The sequence below is a fragment of the Notamacropus eugenii genome, chromosome 5, assembly GCF_028372415.1.
Source record: "Notamacropus eugenii isolate mMacEug1 chromosome 5, mMacEug1.pri_v2, whole genome shotgun sequence".
Classification (NCBI taxonomy): Eukaryota; Metazoa; Chordata; class Mammalia; order Diprotodontia; family Macropodidae; genus Notamacropus; species Notamacropus eugenii.
This window is the reverse complement of record NC_092876.1, coordinates 73,222,319-73,240,715: the sequence shown is the minus strand read 5'-3', so window position 1 is coordinate 73,240,715 and position 18,397 is coordinate 73,222,319. Positions and strand designations below refer to the sequence as shown.

The 18,397-nt window shown below is 42.5% G+C and overlaps 1 protein-coding gene across 9 annotated transcripts in view; it reads left to right on the top strand.

The window, feature by feature from the left end:
• PHC2 (polyhomeotic homolog 2) overlaps positions 1–18,397 on the top strand; it is a 148,477-nt gene that overhangs the window by 44,662 nt on the left and 85,418 nt on the right. For 3 of the 9 annotated variants that reach the window (XM_072609694.1, XM_072609685.1, XM_072609687.1), the window contains 2 exons: positions 6,481–6,590; positions 6,987–7,168. The exons of 1 other annotated variant lie outside the window; for it this stretch is intronic. The gene's annotated coding sequence lies outside the window, so the exon portion shown is untranslated. Of the gene's footprint in view, positions 1–4,999; positions 6,591–6,986; positions 7,169–10,720; positions 10,741–18,397 lie in introns of those variants that run through there. 5 more of the 9 variants (XM_072609695.1, XM_072609688.1, XM_072609690.1 and 2 more) reach the window with 4 other exon arrangements.

Sequence of the window (18,397 nt, the reverse complement as noted above, 5' to 3'; positions counted from 1 at the left end):
GCTCCGCCTCCCAATTTCTTTATTTTTCCAGCAAAAGGACAGGCCTGCATGTGGTTAATCTCAAGATTCAAGATTGGTTCTAATAAGTAGTCTTCAGTTTCATTTTATCATTGGTTTCATAGATGTGCTACACATACAAATCTTAGGCTCACTCTCCCAACCCTAACTACTAGCGGTTAGGTCCCTTTGAGCAAGGCTACCTCTGTCTCTCATAGCTCTAGGAGTAATTCTGAGAGATTGGGAGTGATTTTCTAATGCTGTCACTTATTAGTCCCTATTTTGATATACCCTCCAGTATCTATTGCCATTAGTGATAATTCACTGTTATCAATTTGACCATTTGTTTTCTTCCTCAGTGTCAGTTAACATCAGTTAATTTTAACAAAAGGATATTTACTGAAAAATATATCAAAATCCAGAATACAAAAAATATATTCCCCTAGCAGGAGCATACTTTTCCCTTTATACCTTATATACCTGAGGATACCTTATACCTTGAGGACATTGGGTTCCAATTTAAAGTGATTACTACTAAATATTCAGCTTACCAGATTCACTTCTGTATGGCACGGCAGATAGGTGAATTGGTCCCTTGCTTGCAGGACATAGCATCTTAGCTGCTGAATTGATTCACTGCTGAGTTGGATCCCATAGATCACTCCTCTGTATTGTCCTGCTCCCTCACTTAGGTTAGCTGTAGTGGCTATGGCAGTCTCTGCCATGAGCTAACATTGAAGAACCTTTGGTGATTCTTCAAACTTTTGGAAGTTCAGAAGCTTGCAACCTGGTATGTCATCTCTAATATTCATTCACCTAAGAGCAAGAAAAAAAAGATGCCACAGGAACAGAAGAACCATAGGCCTCTTGCATTCTTAGACAAAGGTCAGTGGCCAGGTGGAGACACAGGAGTGCCTGCTGCTGCCACTAGGGCACTACCTTTCTCCCCACCTGATCATGCACAGTGCTTCTTCCTCTTCACTAAAAAAGCTGCCAGGAAGAGACAGAGATTTCTCCTTTCTTCAGTACCTAATTAAAAAAAAAAGCTTTGCCACAAAGGAGACAGAAAATAGTCAGAGAATACCTGCATGTACTCTGAACTGGAGACTGCTCTTCTCCATTACTCAGCCAGATGTAGGCTCAGGAAGGCTGTATCCATATGCATATACAGCTGGCAGAGTACACTGTGTATACTGCAAGAACTGGGCTCCTATGGACCATGCTCTTTACCCCCTGTTACAAATGAATGAATGAAAAAGTGTTTATTAAGTGCTCACTATGTGCCAGGCACTGCACTAATCACTAACTATACAAACACAAGCAAGACAGTCCCTTCTCTCAAGGAGCTTACATTCTTATGGGTCAAGGGACTCCAAGTAGACTAGCAGAGTTTGGAAATGACTAGGAAGCAGTAAGGAAACCTGGTTCCAAGCAAGAGAAAGGGAAAAGTGACCCATCAGAGCCTGGGTTCCCAGGGTCAGAGTCCAGGATCTGGTGGAAGAGATATGGGAGGACCACCAGAGGGCAGGTGGTGTAGTTTGGCAGTGTCCAGAGTGATTTTGGAAGCCTGGTTTGGTACTAGAGAAAGCCTTTCTACAACTGCAAGAGAGATAGCCTCACATTTCCCTCCATTAAAAAAAATAAGAACCTTTTGTATCCATTTGAAACTTATTGTGAACCGTGAGGTAAGATTTGACTAATTGTATAAACTACACTTCATTTTTCCTACCAGTTCTTTTTGTTAAGGATCACTTCCCCCAGACAGTTATATTCATGGGCTTGTTGAATACTAGATGGAGTTTGCTTATTTCTGATTTTTATTTACCTATTAGTTCCACTGATATACTTTAATATTTTTAACCAAAGTCACCAATTTTGATGTTTACTGCTTAATAACTGATCATAGAGCATTTATTAAGTGCTTATTATGCTCCAGATACTATGCTAAGTGATGGAGCTATAGAGGAAAAATTGTACCATGTAACAAACAGTCCCTGCCCTCAAGGAGCTTACATTCTATCTAATGTACTAGTGTTTGAACTGTACTAGTACTATTCCCCTTTTATTTCTGGTTTTTTTTTTTCAGTTATTGTCCTTGAGATTCCTCCAAATGGGTTTTGTTACTTTTTTTGTCTAGTTCCATAAAGTATCTGATTGGTAGTTTAATTGGTGTAGCACTAAATATTTAGACCCTGAGATTACTTGGATTGGTGGAGCCTAACTGTGATCATTGAATAGCCTTCTAATTCTTAAAGTCTTAATGTTGTGATCTTTTTCAAATCAGATAGTTCTGTTTCTCAGAAATCCATAGTAGCTCCACAAGAGACAAAATAAAGCAAATAGTATGTACACAATTAGTGAAAATTCTCTTGGGCAAAAAGAAGGAAAATCATGTGGAGGATCATAGATTTAGGACTGCAAAATATTCTTTGCAGGAAGGATGGGGATACATATCTATTTATTTGATTTTATTAAAATTTTATTTAATTATAGCTTTTCAGGCCCAGAACTTTTGTGTAAAGTGGAGCATACGACTATATATTAAATAACAGAATCTCAGAATTGGAAAAAATTCCACCCTATGGCTAAAATACCAAGTAGAGGCCTCTCTCTTGAAAATTTCCAGTGTTGGGGAAGACACACAGTCCAAAGGACACCTTGTTGTTTCTCCTATTACCCCATGAGGACACTCAAAATGAGTCTAACCCTATTTCCTTATGCCAACTATTCTGATATTTTCAGAAGATGATCATGTCCTTCCCAAGCCTTCAACAGATTTTTGCTTGGCAGAGTCCAGTTACTATCTTGGTGGCTTTCCCCTAGACACATACTACATTATCAATAACCTTCTCAAAATGTGTTATGCAGAACTGAACAAAATATTTTTCAGTGGGATCTGACTAGGACAGAGGGCAGCTAAAGTCCTTCATCTTCTAGGTGCTATAACTCTCTTGATGAAGCAAAGGTCAGGTTAGCTTTTTTTTTTTTTTTTGCATGTCATACACTATTTTCTATGGTCTACAAACCCCTGTCCTTTTTCATTTGAGCTGTCTAATGATTTCTCCTCTATTCTCCACTAGTGTTATTGATTTGTTGAACCCGTATAAGACTCCACATTTATTTCTGCTAATTTTCATCCTTGTTGGATTCAAAATCCTAATTAGATTTTTCTGGATCTTCCCTCTGTCATCCAACAAGTTAGCTGTCCCTTCCAACTTTATATTATCTGTAGATTTAATAAACATTCCATCTATGCTTTCATCCACCAATACAAATTTGAAGCCGTGCAGGGGCTAATGATGACAACGATAGCTCACTTTGTAGAGCACTTTTAAGTCAGCAAATAGCTGTGAGAGTAGATAGTCTCAGTAATATCCCCATTTTACAAATGAGGATGCTTTAGACTTAGAGACATCAAGTGATTTGCCCAAGGTAACATAGCTGGTAAGTGATGGTATAAGGATTGAGACTTAGCTCTCTTGACCTCACAGTCTGAGTGCTTTTCACTACTATCTTCCTTGTGCTCCTTTGTTTGTTATTTCATAAGTTCTGAAATCTTTTTCAGATATTTGAGCTGTGTTTTCCCAAAAACACTGAGCTTCTTGCAGAGGAACGGGAATATGGTGGGGGTAGGGAAAGGGCTGTATCTTTTCTTTTATTATTTCCAAAAGCCCTCAGCATATGGTGGCTGCTCAATTAATACTGGCTGTCTGGCAGGGGAAGGCCACTGTAGAAATGCAAAGCAGTCGTATGGCAGAATTCCCCAGAACATAAATCTCCCATCTGAGTCAGGTTACAATTCAGAAAACAAGAGCAGTCACACTGAGGCTGAACTGCCTCCCCCTAGTTCTCGGGAACCTGGCACTGGCATCTCCAGCAGGACATGCAGAGAGCTGCCTTCTTGTGTGGGCATCAAGCTGGCAAAAGGTGGCAATTGGATTTTTCATGGACTACCCGCCACCAACCATCCTTGGCTCATCATCCCGCTGGTGACTCTAAGCTTCCAGGAATGTGTCCAGCTACAATTATGTGGCTCTTCGGAGCTTTTAATTTGCAAACAGTGACAGTGATGATGATAATGTAATCATAATGATGACCCTCACGATTCTTATTGATGCTCACTAGATTAGGGCTCTAAATAGAGGTGGTGTGGTATACTGAAGAACCTACTGGACTTAGACTCAGGAAGGCCTGGTTTAAATCCAGCTCTGTGACCATGGGCAAGTTCCTTGATCTTCCTGAGCCTCAGTTTCCCCATATGTACAATGAGAGAATTGTACCAGATGGTCATCTGGAGTGATATGATTCTGTTATTCTGATTGAAGGTAATTGGTTACTAAATGCTGCCCACAAAAATGAAGCAAAAAAACCTGCAGGTCTCCAGAGGATGGTTTGCTTAATAAGCCTGTTTCAGAGACCAGCAACCTGGGAAATGGAGAACAGGTAGAGGGGGATAGCTCAAAGCTGACTTCTCCCTCCAGAGAAAGCACAGACCCAGGTTTCTGGAAACCTTTGCTTGGTTTCTTCTGCTGTGTGATGTAAAAGCGAACAAAAGAAGGGCCCCTGCCTTTGAAGTGAGCAGCTTATCAAGATCACTGTCAGGATGCCTGACAGATAAGTGCCTTTGGAGCTCTGGGGAACTTCTCTGAAGGAAATACACTCTCAGCCTAGAGACCTTCTTCCCTGCCCTCCAGATTCTCTTGATAACCCTCTGAGAGAGCTCCAGTTATGCGCATAAGGATTCCTTTATGAACCTGAGCCCCTTCTCCTTATACAGAGGGCTGCCCAGATAAAGAGAGTGGCTGGATTGAGGTATAGGAAGGGCATTGGTCCTAATAGGTCACATCTATTTTCATTTACCTTCTGAAAGAGGATTAAAAAGAAAATTCAATTTTGCCTAATGCTTTCCCCAAATGGCTAATTTATATGCTAATTAGCCAGATAGGAATCAATGAAGCCTAGTAATCAATATGATATCCCAGGCACCAGTAATGAAATTCATTTTGAGATGCACTGCCAGTGGAAATGAAGCAATTATGCAGAATAAATGGGGCTGCTCAGGGACTAGAGAATCTCCAGACTGCAAATGGCTGTAACATTTCTTCTTGCCTTTTCCCTATCCTCCATTCCATACTCCATTGATTCCAAGCGCCATTCAGGGCACTTAAGGAATCATGTCTAGCTTTCTCCTGTCTAAATGCCTGGTCTCTTCATCCAATTGCAACATCACTAGTACATCATGGGCTTGTGTGGGGAAACAGACCAAGGGCAGCTGCAGAATCTGAAAGGTTCTGCTCAGGTACCACCACCTACTGATAGTTTTTCCTAATTTAGTATTTTCTCCTTCTTCTTCAAATTATGACAAGTATATTTATCAGTTTATGTGTATCCCCTCAGCATAGTGTAAGCTTCTTAAGGACAGAGACTGTTTTTCATTTTGCCTTTGTGGGACAGCTAGGTGGCATAGTGGATAGAGCACTGGCTTTGGAATCAAAAAGACTCATTAATTCAAATCCAGCCTCAAACACTAACCTTGTGTGACCCTGAGCAAGTCACTTCACCCTGTTTGCCTTATCTGTGAAATGAGCTGGAGAAGGAAATGGCAAACCACTCCAGTATCTTTGCCAAGAAAGCTCCCAGATGGGGTCTCAAATAGTCAGAGATGACTGAAACAACTGAACAATGACAACAAATCCTCAGCATCTAGCACAATGCCTTGCATGTGTTTTTGTTGTTTTCAGTCATTTCTGACCCTTTTTGATCCCATTTTGGGTTTTCTTGGCAAAGATACTGGAGTGGTTTGCTACTTCCTTCTGCAGCTCATTTTACAGATGAAGAAACTGAGGCAGACAGAGTTGAGTGATTTGCTCAGGGCCACACAGCTGTGCCCAAGACCTAATTAAATGGTCTTTCAGATTCCAGGCTCAGAGTTCTATCCACTGCAGCACCTAGCAGGCACTTACTAAATAGGAGGTACTTAATAAATATTTGTTGAATTGGATCTGTTTGAGAGGAAGTAAAGCTCATAGATGCTAGAGGATAAATAAGAGCCAAATGAAAGGCAGTGACAGAGTGGGAGACGATTATGTTAGAGATTTAGAGCTAGATGGGATAGAGGTCACTAAATTGACAAATTTGGAAACTGAGGTCCTGGTTAGCTTTTGGTACAAATTGAGAGTGAAGTCAGCCACAGCATGTCCATATGGTTTATCCTAGCTCTGTCATGTCTGGTCCAGCCCTGGCTTTGATCCAATGGTTCACATACATTTCATAATGGAACTCAGTTCCACAGTAAAACAGACTGCAATTTCTTGTTTGACCCTTATCCCTCAAACATTAATCACCAGTTCCTCACCATTCAACCTAGATTAATCAGAATGGGCCTTCATCTTGTAGGCTCTAGGTGAAAAAAATAATGTCCCTTTTGGATGGGAAAACCTGTTCCAGCCCAAGATTGCTCTTGTCTTTTTGCCTCCTTTGAAGAGTTGTTCCAGTTGCCTTCGCACCTGAACCTTGGTTGGTTCATTTGTACTGATGTGAAGACCTTGGAGTTATCTGGCACCATAGACCATCCCTTTCTTTAGAGTCCAGGGGTAAGTAAGATTTTGTCACCCAGTCTTCTGATGTGAGTAGGATTCTCCAACTCTGTTTTCTTGGGAGAGGACAGATTGGTAACTATGATGCTGTGATTCAAACAAATGGGCCTGCCTGGTCATTCCCTAATTACAGCTGCTTGAACATGTACATCTACTCTTTGGGGAAAGGGAAGAGAAGCATAGACATGGTGATATTAGTCAATGGTATTAAACAGGAAGATAGTAAGGGATAAGCATTTATACTGCACCTACTATGTGTCAGGCCCTGTGCTGAGCACTTTTCAAATATTATTTCATTTTATCTTTACAACAATCCCATCCCCCTTTTCAGAATATTATTTCCCATAGTTGAGTAAATTGAGACAAACAAAAATTAAAGTGATTTTCCCACAGCTAGTAAGTGTCAGAGGCTGGATTTGAACTCAGAGGTCTTCCTGACTCCAGGCCCAGCACTCTATCCACTGTGTCACCAGCAGCCTCTAACAGCTGTGAGAAAACTGCAGTACACCACAAATAAGGAACTATGAAGAAGGATGGAGTGAAGAAAAACATAAACTTAATTACTGAAAAAGAAGGTGAGCTGATCATATGTTGAGAAGGAAGGATAACTGCTGGATGGCATATATGTTCCATGTGTGACCTCTTAGTGTCAAGAGAAAGTGAAGAAGACCCATTGCAGGTTGAGTAGACCTCTGAGGGGGTGGGGAGCTGGTAAGAGGCGCAGGCACAGATGCCTCCTCTCTGCTTCATTGGAGGAAGCTTTCCTGTTGTCGAGGCCACAGATCTCTTGTACTGAATGTTGAATAAGTGTTTTCTTATTCAGTGTGGTGAAGGGTTGTGTGAATCCATTCCCATGCTCTGACTTGAATCCCCATGAGCAAGAGCAGAATGGCAGAGTGGTTAAGTGACTTGTTCAGGTCACAAAATGAATAAGGATAGGCAGAATTTGGATTTAAGTAATCCTGAATCCAAGTCTAGCACTCTAACCATCAGATCATGCTGCCTCTTTGAGTGAGATTTACTTCAGTACACATATTAACACCTACTGTATGCAAGGTACTATGCCAGATTCTGGTGGTTTGTATCACATGGAAAAGGACAAGGTTTCTGTCCTTCCAGGGTTTTACTACATACTCTGGAAATAGGACATGAATATAAATAATATCATACAAGGTAGAATATGGGCAGGGGGGAGGCGCAAACTAAAGATCCAAAGTGTCCTGGGCAAATCTGAGGAGAAAAAAATGCTTTTGGCCCAGAAGGCCCGGGAAGGCTTCCTGGAGGAGGCAGCACCTGAGGTCTTGAAGAAAGAGAAGTATTTCAATGGGTAGAGTGGAGGAAGGAGAGAATTCCCGGTTTGGGGACAGACTGTACTCCCGTATGGAGGTGGGAGACAGTATTATGACACTCATGGAAATCAAGTGGCTTGGCCTTAACTGGCAAACTCACTGTTCATATTGGCAAAAGGGAACTCCTGGGAGTTTCTGAGATGTGATGGAGGGAGAGATTAGGGTGGTGGCCATGTGAATAGAAAAGAGAGGATAGAACCAAAGGATGGTAGAGATGTAGAATGAATAGCACTTGGCAGCTGACTAAATGTGGGGGAGGGAGAAGGGAGAGTAAAGAATTAAGAATGATTGTAAAGCTTCAAGCCTCAATGACTAGGAGAAAGAATGGTAGGGTCATCAAAGGCAAGAGGAAAGTTAGAAGAAGGGGCATCTTTTTTTTTTTTTGCAGGAGAAACCTTCTAAGTTCAGTTTTTGACATGTTGAGAGAGAAAAGAAGACCAAGAACAGAGCCTTGACAGAATACCCATGTTTACAAAGGGAAGCATATCCCAGACTGAGCACTGCCCAGATCCCAGAGTGTTGGTAGCCAGAGTAAAGCCCACTCTAGCCTGCCTACAGCCCACATCCCACTGGGGTCTTCCCTTTTTCCCAGCCTACTTTAACCCTCCTATCTGGATGCTGACCTCCATGCCTGTCCCCAGGTTACCAGCCCTTTTCTGGATTGGACCTATTCAGCACTTCCCAGCAGTTGTAGGCTCATTCATTGGTCACCTTAGGGAAAGTAGCTTCGGGAGAAGCCAGACAAAAAGGGGTTGAGTAGTGAAGGGGAAGTGATGAAAGAAGAGCCTTATTCCTGCTTGGTCCAGATTAGTGGGAAAGATTTTCAAGGATGGGGAGTGGGGTTGGGGGGAGGGGATAAGCATCTATGTAGCAAAATTTATGTGCCAGGCACTGTGCTAAGCACTTTGCACATATTATCTCATTTGATTCTCCCAACAACTCTGAGAGGTAAGTACTATTATCACCTTCATTTTGTAGAAGCTGAGAAAGATTAAGTGACTTTCCCAGAGTCACGTAGCTAGTAAGAATCTGAGGCTGGATTTGAACTCAGGTCTTCCAAACTCCAGGCCCACCACTCTGTCCACTGCACCACCTAGATGTCTTTCAGGCTTCCTTACCCGTTGTCTTTATTCTAAAATTTTATTTATACCTCTTTTTTTTTACATCATGGCCATTTCCAGATATACCTCTCACCCTCACACTCACCCTCCTCATCTGCCCCCTTCCAGGCTTCACAAAGGAAAAAAATAGTTAACACATAACCATCTGATTAATTGATTGCATTTGACAGGATAGGCATCATTCCATAGTCTCACACCTCTCCAGGGAAAAGAGGATGGCCCATTTCCTCTTCTCTGGCTTCAGGATTGATCATTATAATTATAGAGGGGTTGGCTTACTTTTATATAATTTTATATTTATATCATTGTAGTAGTTATAAATATCGTTCTCCAGGTTCTGCTTGCTTTACTTTGTGTTAGTTCACACAAGCCTTCCTGTGCTTTTCTGAATTTCATGTATTTGCCATTTCTTCAAGTACATTAGAATTCAGTTGTCTTCATTTTCCAGTGTTTGTTTAGCCATTCCTCAGTCATAGGATTCCAGGATGATGGGAGCATTGAGTTAGAGCCAGGAGGGACCTGAGATACTTTCTAGGCCAGTCCCCTTATCTTACACTTATGGAACTAAAGCTCAGCTAAAGGTTAAGTGACTGTTCCAGGTCACATGTGAACATTTACTTTATTTCCAGTTCTTTGAGGCCACAAAGAGTGCTGCTTTAAACATTTTAGTATATTTTGAACTCTTTCTGTCTTTAATGTCCTATTGAGGCATATGCTCAGCAATGAGTTCTCTGGCTCAAAGGGTTTAATGTTTTGGTGACTTTTCCACTGAATGCTTCCAGATGGTTTTCCAGAAAGGTTAGATCAATTCACAGCTCCACCAACAGTGTATTAGTGTGCTTGTCTTCCCACAGTCTTCCCTACATCCGCTGTTTCCATCTTTCATCAGCTCTTCCAAGTCCTAGCCATTGTCTTTAGCTCGGCCTTTTCCAAGAGGCAACAGGCCTAGTATAGTTGTAAAACCAGGGTTTTACTGCCAGGGGTCTAGTAGCAGAGGCAGAAGTGCCTATATAGCTGACTAAACAGAGGGCAACTCTTAACCAGCTGGGAGCCCTGAGAAAGTGATAGATGGGAGGGAAGAAGGAAAAGGAATTGGAAATATCTCCTGGTGTTCTCTATTGACTTACTGCTGGAAGAGTGACTTTGGTGCTCTTCTGGAAAAGTAGAGCAAAGGTTACAATAGCCCAGATTTGTCTGCATGGGCAGCTAGAGCAAAGGGAGAAAAGCTCCTCTGAACTTTGGAGCTTCTCTGAGTGGCCAGCCAGCAGGGAAGGCTTAGCCGCTTCCCCTGCACACACAGAGGGGGCAGGAGGCAGTGAAAGTCCTCAGACAGCCAGCTATGCAAAGCATGTGCATGGTTTGGGTAGTCTCCTTTTGGGTTTGCTTTATTCAGTAATGTGTCCCTTGAGAAGAGCAGCCTAGGCAGCCTGGGTTACCCTGCAATTTCTCCAAACTATTTGCATGAAATACTGCAGGCAAAAAGCCTAGCTCCTGATAGGCCGTTGCTAGGTAACAACATAATCATCAAGAAATTAGGCTGTCCTTTTTTTTTCCCGACCCAGAGTATGTGTGTGATTGCAGCCTTGTGCAGGAGGCGAGAGAGGGAGTGGAACAAAGAGAGATAAATGGGATGGTCTCACAGGCCAGGAGGCTGCAGCCACAAACCTGCATCCCACGGTAGGACAATCTGGTTGGGGCCCGGATCTTTCCTCTGTTGGAAAGATGCCTTTTTCCTTGGTGCCTTTTTCCTTTTAAGAAGCCAGTCCTAGCAAGGGGGCACCCAGTCACAGGAAGAAGCAGCAGGGACTAAAGCTGGGCAACTTTGACCTTTGGAGTGATCTTAGGGGCAAGGTTGGTTGGGGGTGGGGGGTGCTGTAGGAAGTGGTGTTTAATGTACAGGAACCTCTCTAAAGACAGGCAATGTAGAAAAGTGCCTGTGTCTGTGTCTGGCAGAATGTGACTGTGTGCGCATGCGCACGCACAGGCATGTGCACACAGGAGAGACAGTGTATGAGTCTGTCTGAGAGAAAATGGGAAAATGTGTCCATGAGTGGGTGGGTATGGGTGTGTGTGTGTGTGTGTGTGTGTGTGTGTGTGTGTGTGTGTGTGTGTGTGTGTGTGTGTGTGAAGGAGAGAGAGAGATGGGATGGGATGGACAGGCAGGCATTTGCATTGAGAAGAAAGAAAAGAGCACTGCTGAAGTTTGACACCGTGTCATTTTTCAAGTTACCTTTCTGTAGAAACTTGCCCCATCTTGAGGCATTTGGTTCTAGTATCATTCAGTCATGTCAGAACAGGCCAGCCTTCTGTCCTGTTAGACTTGACAGATGGATGGAGAAGCAAGAGTACCAAGACCGCATTGGCCTCTACATGTGTATATGGGTGTGCACATATATATATATACATGTGCATGTGCACATGTATATGTATGTAACATTTCTCTTTTCATCCTTATTTCCCTACCTTAAATCATTTGTACTCACCACATACAGACAACCATTCCATAACTGAATATTCTATAAATTGTTTTCTCTGTTGACCTACCCTCTCCCTCATGCTGGACTTAAAATATCTGTTCCATCTTCTAGCTTCCTACCTCTGCAGTCTTCCAGATGTCCTGCACGCCAGGTCTTCCTTTGCCATACCATATACCTCACTAGGCCACTGCAACCCTGGGTAGCCTAATTGCCTTTTGCCATTCACTGTCTACCAGATTGATGACTCCTCCTAATCTAACTGCCTGAAGTCCCTCTGGGGTCTCTCTCTGCGCTGTGGCTATTCTTTCTGCTCAGTTTCCCTCCTCCCCCAGCCCCCACCAAAGATCCCTACTTGAAATCCCCATATCCAGGCTTCTAAGAGTCTATTTAACCTGACTCAGATGGAGTGGGTGTTGAACCCACGCCTTGTGCAGGTTAGGAAATATTCATCATGGCAAGAGAAAAAGAGAAGCTATGTTAATGGAGCCAGGAACTGCAGAGGAAAAACCTCTCCATTCTCCCACCCCTCACCCCCCAGATATATAGGTCCAGCTGCTGCTCCAACTTTGGGACATTTCCAGTGTAGGCAGACCAAGGTGCTAAGTGAGCAATTGACATACTGGCCATGGCAGGCTCTCCCCCAGCTCCCTACTCTGCCTATCCTCATAGGCAGGGTGGTATGATAGAAAGTGTATTTGGAGTTAGAGATCCTGGGCTTGAATCCTGAATCTGACATATATTGTTTGTCTAATTTTGGCCAAGTCACAACCTCCTTCATCTGTAACATGTGGGAATTAGACTAGATGATCTCCAAGGTTCCATGTAGCTCTGAACCTTTGATATTTGACCCCTCTGTCCCTTGGCTCCACATTTTGGGATGTTCCTGAACTCCTCCCATAGGCATCCCTGCCACCTCACTTCAAGTGGAAATTCTTTGTCATCTCTGACTCTAATGCTGACTTTCCATGGGACCTTGGAAAGCTTTTCTCTTCATCCTTCATTGTCCCATCCGTTCATAGAGAAGTGTCTAGTGCCTGAATTCTAAGGGTTCTTCAGTATTGTCTTATTGTGTGACCCAAAGGGAATAGCTGTGCTCTCTCTTAATTGAGAACCACAGCAGCTTTCTCTTTTGCCCTTCTCTACTGGGTATTAAGACTCAGAAAGGTCATTTCAAGAGAATTTCACATTGGGAATAGAAGGCACAAAACATACACAGAGAACATGGAAGTCCATGCCAGTCAACTTACAAGTATTTATTACAAGTGTCTACTGTGTGTCAAGCTAGATGCTAGGACAGAAAAACAAACACTGAAGAGTTACTGTCTCAAGGAACTTGCCTGTGAAAACAGTTTCAATAAATGTGACTAAGAGAAATAGCTAGGAAAGAATTGGAGAGGCTAACTTGGGACTCTCACAGGATCTCTGAAATCTAGAGGTAGACATAAGGAAAAGAGAAATCATAGATTGAAATTTCACAGGCTCCCAAAACCTCAGAGCTGATTGGAGCCTCAAAGATCATCTATTCCAACCCCTACCTAAAACACGAATCCTTTCTAAGACATCCCTGACAAGTGGTTTTTAGGCCTCTGCCTACAAAATAAATATAAGGTTCTGTGTGGCAATTGCATATTTTTTGTGAGAATGGGGACTGACAGCTAGGGGGCTGAGGAAAGACTTTATGTAGAGGTTGCTTAAGCAGAGTTGAAGGAAACAAGGGATTCTAAGAGTCAAGAGGTGAGGGAAAATAGCTAGGCATCTGTTGTTCTGTTGTATCCAACTCTTCCTGACCCCATTTTTGGGGTTTTCCTGGCAAATACACTGACGTGATTTGTTATTTCCTCCTCCAGCCCATTTTATAGATGAGGAAACTGAGGCAAATAGGATTAAGTGACTTGCCCAGGATCACATAGCTAGTAGATGTCTGAGGCCACATTTGAACTCATGAAGCCCAGTGCTTTATCAACTGAGCCACTTAGCTACCCAGCCTAGGCACCATAGATAGCCAGTTCAAAGACATGGAGATGGAAATGCAAATGGACTGTCACAAACAAGAAAACTAGTTTGACTGAACCGTGGGGTATGGGAAAGGGACTAAAATATAATACATTTAAAGGGATAGGCTGGAGCCAGATTGTAGAGCCTTTTCAAAGCTAATCAAAGGATTTTAAATTTTTTTCCTATGGGCAGTAGGGAGTCAGTGGAGTTTATTGAAAAGTTGAGAGGAACCTAAGAAGAAACACAAAAAAGAGGAAAGACTTAGGGGAGCAAACTGAGATGGGAACAGGCAAGCAGGAGCCCTTGACCTAGCTCCTTCCCAAGACATAAGAATCTGTGGAAGAAGCTGAAGGTGTTTAGCCTAAAGAAGAAAAGATGTGGGGATACCATTGCTTCAGTTGTATTTTTTTTTGCTTGAAATCTGATTTCATCCCTTTGGTGCTTTCTCATAGAAGTAGGCTTTTCCCTACTCCTGGTGGTTGCTGTAGTCCTTGAAGTAGTCATCTGTAAATTACAAAGTGCTTGGGTCACTGGTGGGGAGGAAAAGGAAAGGAGGGACTGTGTCAAGTGATTTGCCATGGGGTAGTAATAAAAAAAAAAAAAAGAGTCATATGGAAGCCTGGAGTCAGACCCTGATTTGGACAAGCACCAACCCTGTGACCTTGCATAAGTCACGAGACTCAGAGTCGTAATTGCCTCATCTGTAAAAAAACAGAGCAAATAATAATTGAGATCATAAGGTTTTGTTGGAAACTTAGAAATCTTCTCCGGCCTTTCCAGCTGATATAATGTAGAAGCCCATAAAAGAGCTTCCCAGTCACAAAGCTAGTTGACAGCAGAAATGGGATTTGAACTCAAGTCTTCTAAACTCTCAAGAGTAGAATAATATAGAAGGTTAGGAAACATTTGTCATGGCAAGAGAAAAAGAGAAGCTATGTTAATGGAGCCAGGAATTGTAGAGGAAAAACCTCTACATTCTCCCACCCCTCACCCCCCAGATATACAGGTCCTTTCTTCTATATTATTTTATACTACCTGCCTTTCAGGCTTGTTTATGAGAAAAGTGCTTTGTAAAGCCTAAAGTATTTTATAAAGGTGAGTTTTATTAAAGTAGTAAAGAGAATTCCTGTTCAGATACAGGGTTTGACTAAACATCTGTGGTTCTTCCACTTCTGAAATGCTTGACTTGTAAAGGATCGCTTAGCAGAGTGGCCAGCAACCTTCTTAGACCTTAATGCCACCTGAGGAGCTAAGGGTAAAGAAGAGCTTAGTGCAGAGCCTGCTGAGCTGAGAATCTAGGAACCTAGAGGAAGTAAAAACTTGACTATGTATGCTATTGGGTGGCCCTGAGCACAAGTCACTTTCCCTCTAAGCCTCAGTTCTTTTCCTGGTAGACCTAATATTTACAAGACCTACACTACCTATTTCACCCCATTTGGTAAGCTTGAAGCTGCTATGGAAATATGGGCTATTATTAAAGACTGCTCGTGGGGACCATTGGCATAAGTCACAGGCAGAGGAGAACGGAAAAAAGAGAGAGAAGAAAAGGAAAGGAAGTCAGCGGGGTGGGGACCAGCTGTGCTTTATCACCACTAATGTGATTCAGCTGTGGCATTTGGCAATGAACAGTGGCAGAGACATCAACCTGGGATCTCATTCTCAGCAAAATTCAAGCCCAATTCCGTTTTAAGAAATGGAGTTTGTTGCCCTCTGGAAAGACTTTGTGGCATTCTTCATAAAATCTCCTGCATTGGAAAGGATCTTGAAAATTGTCTAGTCCAACCTTTCCCCAGAAGGGTATCTCCTTTAGAATAATCCCCAGGTTATCACCAGTTTTGCACTTGTGAACCTTGCTCCCCCAGGAGGGAGGCCTTTCTTGACTCCTTCTGTTGTTAGTGTCTCTCCCTCCCCTCCCCCCACCCATTACACTATATTTCTTTTGAATCTGTTCTGAATTCTTTCCTAGAATGGAGGCTCCTGGCAGACAGGGAGTACCCCAGACCAAGGACCATACCTGGCACTTGAGAGACAGTTAATGACTGTTGGACTGAATTGAATTGAGGCAATTCATTATAAGTAGCTTGAAAAGTTAGGAAGTTTATCCTTATATGGAGCAGAAATCGGTTTCTCTAGTAGCTTACACCCATTGTTTCTCATTCCTCCAACAACATTCAAGGAACATTTATTAAGATATGCATGCTGGGGCCAAGAAAAACAACACTAATCCCTCTTTCAGTTGACAGTCTTTCAAATACTTGAAGGTTGCTCTGTATTCTACTAAGACTTTTCTTCAAGCTAACTATGCTTCCCCCTTGGAGACCCCTCATCATCCCTGCTCCCTTGCACCGCCCTCTCCATAGGAGGCCCAGCACCATCCTGGTCACCAGGCTTCAGATAAATACCATTCCTACAATGGGGCACTCAGAAGTGAAAGGAGACTCCAGATGTTGTCTGGCCAAGGCTGTACATCCAGTGGAACTGCCGTCATCCCTCCTGGGCTAGCCCCTGCCATGTTTCAGCTTTACTACAGTGTACAATTGTGTTTGTTTTTTGGGGCTGCCTTGTCCTGTTGAACTCGTGGTCCAATGAAACCCCCAGGTGTTTTCCACAGGAGTTACTGCCTAGCCATTTTCCATCTTCCTTATCCCACTCCCACCCACCAGGCCACAGTTAGACAGTTGTTTTTCAGAACTAGCCCTGCTGACCTGGGTCCTGGGTTTTTCCGGGAAGATTATGTAATTAGACTGGTGCAAACCAGTACTTTAGCCCTGGTTCCTCTTCCCCTTTGCTGCTCCTGTTTCCCTTGCCCAGGTGCTGGCTGGCACCCAGAGCAACAGAAAAGGAGCCCTATTACTTTTTTCTGCCCTGGCCTGCTTCGCCCTGCCCAATTCCCCAGAGACTCTATCCAGTATCTGTTGCAGCAATTGTCACACCATCTTTTATGGAGCTAACCAGACCTCTCATTTCCTGCCGACCCCTATCGGAGTCCCTCATAAATGCCCACTAGAGGCTTTAGGCAGATTTCTCAAGGCTCTGTCTCTGCTGCACCAGAATACCAGTCACAGCTGCAATCCACAGCAAATGAATTTCCCTGACCCTAGAGACAGAAGCCTAGTATTTCCTAGACTTGGTGGCACCTGGGAGGGTGGGGAGAGTGGAGAGGGAGGAGCTTTATCAGCATTTCTCCAGCTTCTGGTCCTAGGCCCTTTGGGCAGCAGAGACCTGTAATAAGATTGCCATATAAACCTGTTGCAGTCACCATGCCATTTAAAGTGTCTCTCTGAGGAAGAGGGTATTTATTGGAAGGGATATAGAAGAATAAGGACTTATACACATAGTGGCTCTGGAAACTGAGCAGAATAGACTCCAACATGCCTGACTTTGGGTTCTTAAATCACCCTGCATAGATTGTTTCCTATTACATCACTTCTCTGTTTGGACGTCTTCAGTGTTTCCTCATCATCTACCTAAAAAAATCCATGCTCTTTAGTCTGGCTTTCAATGCCCTCCATAATCAAAATCTCTGATTTTCTGAGAGCACTTGGTACTAGGAGCACAGAATCAAAGAATGTTAGAACTAGAAAGAGCCCTAGAAGTAATCTAGTCTAGCCTCCTCATTTTGAAGATGAAGAAACTAAATCATACATTTTAAAGGAAATGACTTGCCTAAGGTTATACAGCCAGTAAATAGCAGAGGCCAGATCTAACCTTGGGTTTTTAGATTCCAAGTCCATTCTTCTTTCTACTTTATCATTTATTTATCCTACGTATGTACATCTTTATCTGTAAATGTGTCTAATCACTTATTAGATTGTTGATTCCTTGAGGGTTGGAACCATGTCTGATTTATATTTTTATCTTGTCTAATGAATTCATGATACATACTAGGTACTTGATAAATGTTTTAACTAGTTCATGGTTTCATGGATCAGAAGTTGCTGCTTGGTCACCATGGGGAGGAGTTAAAGAATTGAGAAGAAAGGGCCTAGGAGATGGTGGGTGTGGAGTAATGTCAGGCTGTGAGAGCCTATTGAACACAGTGGTTTTGTCACTCAGGTCTTGCTTGAATCTTTCTTTGTTAAGAGGGGGCTAAGTAAGGGAGAGAGGATGCTGGGAAATGGTTCAGATATTTTTTAAAAGGCACAAATGCACAATATTCACATACTCCAGTAGATTTGTCCTCACTTTGTAGAGTACCATACAATAATGCAAATCACACCCCATTCATGCATATCCATCCCATGAAACTGTTGTCCATATTCTCTTCCAAAGTTTCTCCATGGTAGGTACACCATAAGGTTGCTAGAGGACTCCTTACTTTCTTTTGCCTTTCTGAAGGTAACATCAGAGAAATATTTTGGTTGTTCGCTTTTTGTCCCCTTTCTTTTTTTCCCAATTAATAACTTTTATTTATGCCTTTTTGTAGCCTATGAACAAAAGTTATGAATAAAAGTTATTAATTTGGGAAAAGATGAAGGTAGGGAAGAATTAAGAGAGTATATTATTTTAGAATCCAAGGGAAATTAAAGTACCCAGTAGGAAGTGGTGGTCAACAGTATATAAAAGCTGCAAAAAGGACAAGGGGGACTTTTCATGTCTGGTCTACCTGACTGGACTATAAGCTGATTAAAAGTAAAGACTATTTCTTATATTTCTTTGTATAAGCAGGGTCTTGCACAGGACCCTAAAAAATCCAGATGTAGTCTGACCAAGGAAGAATACAACGATATTATCTCTTTCATTGTTCTCAGCACTAAACTTTTATATGAATATAGCCTGATACTATATATATTGATATTATATAATAATACTATAAACTCAGATTGAGTTTTCTTTCTACTAAAACTCCGCCATATATTTTT